This window comes from Molossus molossus, unplaced genomic scaffold (assembly GCF_014108415.1).
Source record: "Molossus molossus isolate mMolMol1 unplaced genomic scaffold, mMolMol1.p scaffold_m16_p_5, whole genome shotgun sequence".
Lineage (NCBI taxonomy): Eukaryota > Metazoa > Chordata > Mammalia > Chiroptera > Molossidae > Molossus > Molossus molossus.
In genome coordinates, this window is record NW_023425388.1 from 77,723,321 (window position 1) to 77,729,320 (window position 6,000).

General features: G+C 43.7%; 1 long non-coding RNA gene across 2 annotated transcripts; it reads right to left on the reverse strand.

The window, feature by feature from the left end:
- Window positions 1-1,703: 1,703 nt before the first annotated feature.
- Window positions 1,704-3,915, reverse strand: LOC118617878. 2 transcript variants are annotated; one of them, XR_004956860.1, is made up of 4 exons: window positions 3,765-3,915; window positions 3,542-3,675; window positions 3,373-3,436; window positions 2,747-2,953 (listed from the first exon to the last, which is right to left on the reverse strand). It is a non-coding gene; the product is annotated as an uncharacterized LOC118617878 (long non-coding RNA). The 2 variants fall into 2 exon arrangements; XR_004956859.1 differs by lacking the exons at window positions 2,747-2,953; window positions 3,373-3,436 and adding an exon at window positions 1,704-1,744.
- Window positions 3,916-6,000: the final 2,085 nt, after the last annotated feature.

Below are 6,000 nucleotides of genomic sequence, written 5' to 3' on the forward strand. Positions count from 1 at the left end.
GTTCTATAGGAACAAAGACATCATATTTTCTGTCTTTGACAAAAAGAATTGTCAAGGGTTTTGCTTCAGAAAGATCAACAAAAGACCCAAATGGTTCTCCAGAGTGAGATCTCCGAGTTTGGTCTGTGGATCGGGAGTGGGGGTCCTGTGTCATGTTGGTTCTCAGCTTTATCACACATCCATATGTGTGTGACCCCAAACAAAGCACTTGAATTCTTTGCACCTTTATTCCTCCGTTTGAAATCAGGGATAATACTTGCTGCCTACTTAACCTCAAATGGATCTGTGAGGATTAGCCAATTAAAGTTTGTCAAATGCTTGGAAATCAATGAAGGGAAAAATCTATATGAATATAAAGTATTATTACCATTCCCCTCTGTCTTCCTCTTCTCTGTCTCTTTCGGAGGATTGCTGTCCGGGGAGACTTGGTGAGCATTACTTGTCATTTTGTTATTGCAGAAAATGACCTTCTCCTATTATTAAGTGATTTCTCTGAATTTGGTCCTTTCTGTCCTATGAAGGGAAGTTTCCAAACTGAAGCATCTAGACTGATGGTTAGTGAGTCACACCTGCAAAGGTTTCCTCTCGGTTTATCTTTAGAATCCTGTAGAGAGCAGAAAACAACCATTTTAAGATAAAATAGTAAGTGTAATTTGGAAAAATTTGCCCATTAGTGATTCAAAGCTAGTGGAGTATAAAAATAAAGTCAATTTAGAGGCCTTGTTATAATCCTTAAAGAAATTCCCATTTAAACCGAAACAATAATAATATTTTATATTTCACACACATTGCCCCTCTGGTTTTCACAACCACCTGTAAAGTGAGTATAACACAATTTGAGTATAACACAGTTGGGTCATTTTGTAGTTGAAAAAGTTCAGATGTAGAGAGATTTTGATTTTGCCCAAAGTAATTTAACTGAGTAGCAAACCCAGGGCTAGACTCCAAATTTGTGTATCTTCTTGTTCCAAAGTCAATAGATTTTTCCACTACACCTTGCTGTTTATCCTTTGACTATGGCCCAAATGATGTTAAAATTCCAAACCTTGTTGCTTTGGTACTTGTGTGTGTGTGTGTGTGTGTGTGTGTGTGTGTGTTTCCCGCCATACCACCAAGCTGTTAACTGAAGTCTGACAATATCTACGTGGAGACAGCTTCAGATCCCACACAAGACTGCACTGTCCCCGAATGTCAGAGGCCAATTGCAAGTCCAGGCTGTCACCTGTGCTCCTGACCTACACACTGTAGCTCAGAGGCTCACACAGCCTCCTCCTCACGTTCTATTAATGGGCTAGACCGGCTCACAGAATTTCTCTTACTAGATTGCCAGTTAGTTATAAAAAGACACAACTCGGGAACAGCTGGGTGGGAGAGAAGCCTGGGAGAGGCTATGGGGAAAGGGCATGAGGCCTCCATGCCTCTCTCCCCAAATCTCCAGGTGTTACCAACCATCAAGCTCTCTGAAGCCCAGCATTTTGGGGTTTTATGGGGGCTTCATTACATAGGCATGATGGATTAAATTATTGGCTGTTAAAGTCACTCTCCAGCTGTCTCCCCTCCCTGGAGCTAGGGGGTGGGTCCTGAAAGTTTCCACCTCTGAAAGCTTGCTGGGTTTCCGTGGCAAATAGCCCCCATGCTTTGGTTACCTGGGGAATTCCAAAAGTCACCTCATTAGCAAGGGAACAAGAGACACCTTCACTGCTCTCTTCAGGTAGGCATTTCCAAGGGTTGTAGGAGCTCTGCGCTAGGAGCGGGATGGAAATAAAACAGACATTTCTTGTTATAAATTACAAAATGACAGTACCCTTTCCATCACTTCACAGACCAGTTGGACTTATGCAACATACTCAATCTGGCATGGGAACCTCATGGAAAGCCTGGAACCGAACACCCTTTCTAAGACCACATCCCGTGTGCTGGGGGATCGTGTAATCCAAACACAGGACCGTGGAAGGAAAGCTGGGAAGTCACCCTCCCTGACCGGTGGCAGGATGTCCGACTTGGAGGGAGGTGGTTTAAGAAGGTCCACCATCCCTGCCTCGGGGTAGGACAAGTCTAAAGGACCATCAAGAATGCCTCTTAAGGTCGGTTGAAGCCTCTGTTGTAATTGCAGAACAGTTTAATTCCTTTCCAGGCTCAGCCCTTTTCCCCTCACCTTTTATGGTTATTGTTCCTGAGAGTACTCTCCCAATGAACCTCCTGCGCACAAATCTGAGAATTTCAGAGTCTGTTTCCTAGGGAACCTGACCTGCCACAGATGGTGCCAGAAGACGCCCCAGAAAGCAGACTTTAGCCAGCTGGCAGTGACGACGCCATCGCTGGTGGAAGATAAAACATTAATAGCCTTTGGCAGGTACTTGCAGTTCAATCATTAAAACTTTTACCAGTGGTGAACTGGGATGGGATACCGCTGGAAGGGAATGGCACTAGCAAGTACAATCTTTCTGGCATTTGAGAGTTTTGTGGGAAATGGTAATTATAAGGACTTTGGAATTGGATGACTGTTGCTAGGATTCACCCATGCGTTAGGGGAAGTCAGTGAAAGGCTAAAAGCAAGTAACTACCAGTATAAACAGAGTGTGCAAGCCAGAGGGCCACCTTGGCAGGATTTAAAGACACTCTCATCCCCTGCCGCAGGAAGACAGAAAAACCTGAGGATCGGGGCCAGGATTTAAGTATAATCGTAGCAGAGCTCTATGGAGGCTGAAACGTACCTTGACTTTCAGTCTCCTACACGAATTCCTGGCTCTGTTTGGGAAGGAGTGGTACCCTAAGATTTAGGGTGAAGAATCTAAACGCTCACATTTGGCTGGACTCTGGATCTGGAAAGGCCTATTCCTGTTGTTAGCAGCTGCCGCTCCCTCGCTGAGCATGGTGCAGAAGACACTACCTGGCTACATGCATTCCTCCAGCTGTGCACTCCCCTTGCAACCACTACGATAATAATTTTTTTCTTTATTCATTTTAGAGAGAGGGGAAGGGAGAGGGAGAGAGAGATAGAAACATTAATGAGAGAGAATATTGGTGGCCGCCTCCTGCATGCCCCCCACTGGGGATTTGGCCCACACCCTGGGTATGTGCCCTGACTGGGAATTGAACTGGCAACCTCTTGGTGCATGGGTCAACCAGTGAGCCACCCTGGCCGGCTAGAAGAATAATTTAGGGTCAAGTCACAACATAACACAGCTGAGGAAGTACTGTGATTGCAAAGTGAGGAAAAGAATTATATACCTAAGGAACTGAAAAACCTAGCCAACATTAGTGGCAAGACCCGGCAAAATATAAATGGACTAGATTTTTGGAAGTTCTGGATTAAGGGAGATAGACTATAAAGTTGGGTAAAGAAAAGTATATAGATATTGGAGCACTTACCTTCGACCACAAGAACCTTGGGAGACATGCCAGTATTGTTGGGGCAAATGATGGAAGAAGGGACCTAAAAGCTCAGGAATTAGGACATATTGAAATGGCTACATCATGCAATGTAGAAAACCTGTTAGCTTATTGTGTTCTGTGGGAGAGTTCAGAGGACATCATTTACCAAAGGAAACGGGATTCATAGGGACACCAGCATTGTTGAGACTCTCTGTGGTGGCTGACCTCTGTAGACCAGGACTGATGTTGTAGGATCCTGTTGCAGAATGGACTTTCAGGTAGCAAAATGCTGATTGACTCCTAAAAAAACAGAAGCTCGTTGGTAGCACTTAACTATCAAAAGCAAAGTAAACTCCATTATTAGAAAGAGGGAGGGTGGCATGACTCACGTAGTGCTGTGGAGATAGTTCACGGAATCCAGCGTTTCCAGGGTCAAGACAGACAGAACAAGCAACAAGGTTGTTTCCCAGTCTATTCAACTAAAAGAAACAAAGGCTAAGGGCGACTCCCCCAAGGAAATGTCACAATCTCTTGCTAAGTTTCTGCACCTGATCCAATGCTCAACTCAGAGCCCTTCTGCTGGCAGAAAAGCGGGATCTCACGAGAAAAGGACCCAGCGAGATCATGGCAAGTACTACCGCAAGGGTGCTCCCAGTCCTTCTCCAGACGGGTCTACAACCGTCTACTTAGGGAACCATGTAGAGGAAAGGAAAATATTACCCAACACCTCAAAAATTGTGTGTTAACATTGATACTTGGGTCACAGTAGGTCAACTTCATGTATGGACCCAACTAGTGGTATTTCTTTAGTCCCTGAATATATAATTGGAACAAAGAGTTAACAGAGCCTCCATTTGGGTTCCTTGGCCTTGAGGTAAGAATGATAATGGGAAAGGCCAAATGGAAGACTCAGACATGGCCCCTCCCCAACCAGACATTAAATAAAAACAATATTGCATCCTTGGGGAAATGACAGAGGTTAGTGCCAGTCTTGAAAACCTAAAGAATACAGAACCCTACCCCTGATTACCACCCTCCCCCTTTTAATTCACCGGTTTTATACCTGCACTTGCAGGGTGGATTCTGCAGTAGGAGAGTGGACTATAATAAATCAATTAGGTAGCAGCTCCAGCTGTCACTGCTGTACCAAAAGTGCTATTTTACTAAAGCAAATTAGCATGGTATTAACAATGGCATATAGTCACTGGTCTTCATACAAGATAAACAACAGTATATACTTATAGTCTTGCTCCAGGGCTATGTTAACTCTCTCTTTCTCTCATAATTTAGTGACTAGCCTGTTTAAGCATTCCAGAGAACCATACATTTGCCCATTTTATTGGTGACATAGTGTTAATCAAATCAGATAAGCAATAAACGGCAAATATTTTGGAGGCCTTGGTAAGACACACAAATTCTTGATAGTATAACATACATTTAATAAAGATTCAAGAACCTACCATGTCAGTGAAACTTTTAGGGGTCCAGTGGTTTGGAGCATGCCAGGGCACCCCCTTCAGGGTAAGAACAAAGTGTTGTGTGTTGTCCCTTCCACCACTAAGGAGGGAACACACGCCTTGTAGTCCGCTTTCGATTCTGAGTGGAGCCTATTACACATTTGGTAATAGTGCTCTGACAAAATGTTTATTGTGCTCTCTCTCTCTCTCTCTCTCTCTTTTTCTTCTTCTTCTTCTTCTTCTTCTTCTTCTTCTTCTTCTTCTTCTTCTTCTTCTTCTCTTTCTTCTCCTCCCTCCCTCTCTCTCCCCCAGGATCTTTCCAGACTGTCTCTCCATGTGGACTAAGCTGGGTTCCAAAAGCATTCTCAGAGGGCCAAGTAGAGGTTGCATAGTTTTTCCTAAACTAGTCTCAAAAATCATGCAGCATTACTTCTTCTACTCCCATCGGTTGGAATGCCACAGGCTCCCACCCAGATTCAAGGGGACATAGGCACCGCCTTTTGATGAAAGTAATGTCAAAGGATTTGGGGGCCATGTTTTTAAAAAGCCATAGTGTGATAAACTGAAATCATGCCAATTTTAGAAAAGGCTGGGTATGTGTATTGGCTCTACTACATTTTATTATGTGCTTTGAACTATGTGATACAATCTATCCTTTCAGAAACAAGTCTTACTTTTTTTTTTTTGCTTTATTTTCCTTAATAGCATGAAAGGATATAACAGTGTTTTCCTATTAAACCTCCTTTGGATGCAAGAGCTAGAGACTCACTCATGTCACCAAGGGTTGCCCGGAAAACCAAACCCAGAGTAGAACCAGCAGCTGCCCCAGAACTTAAAGTGGATCCTAGTGACCTCAGTGGTAGGAGGGTCATGGAGTCCCCTTCTAGTGCTCTTGTATTTATCTGGTTTGACTATTTTTGCCCCCACCCCACTCACCTGACTCCGTGTTTGCTCTTAGATCTTAAGCCAGCATCATAGTTTCTCCAGCTTTTCTCTATCTCAGGACATTTCAATGTCAGCTCTTAACACTGTCTAATGCTTCAGGAGTTCCCTGTTTCAGGTTCCCAGGAAAGGGATAATTTGCTGACCTCAAAGTGAATTGTTTATGCTTGGATCACATCCTTTTCTTGTTTATTTAGTGGCCAGTCTTGTATAAAGAACAGTTCAG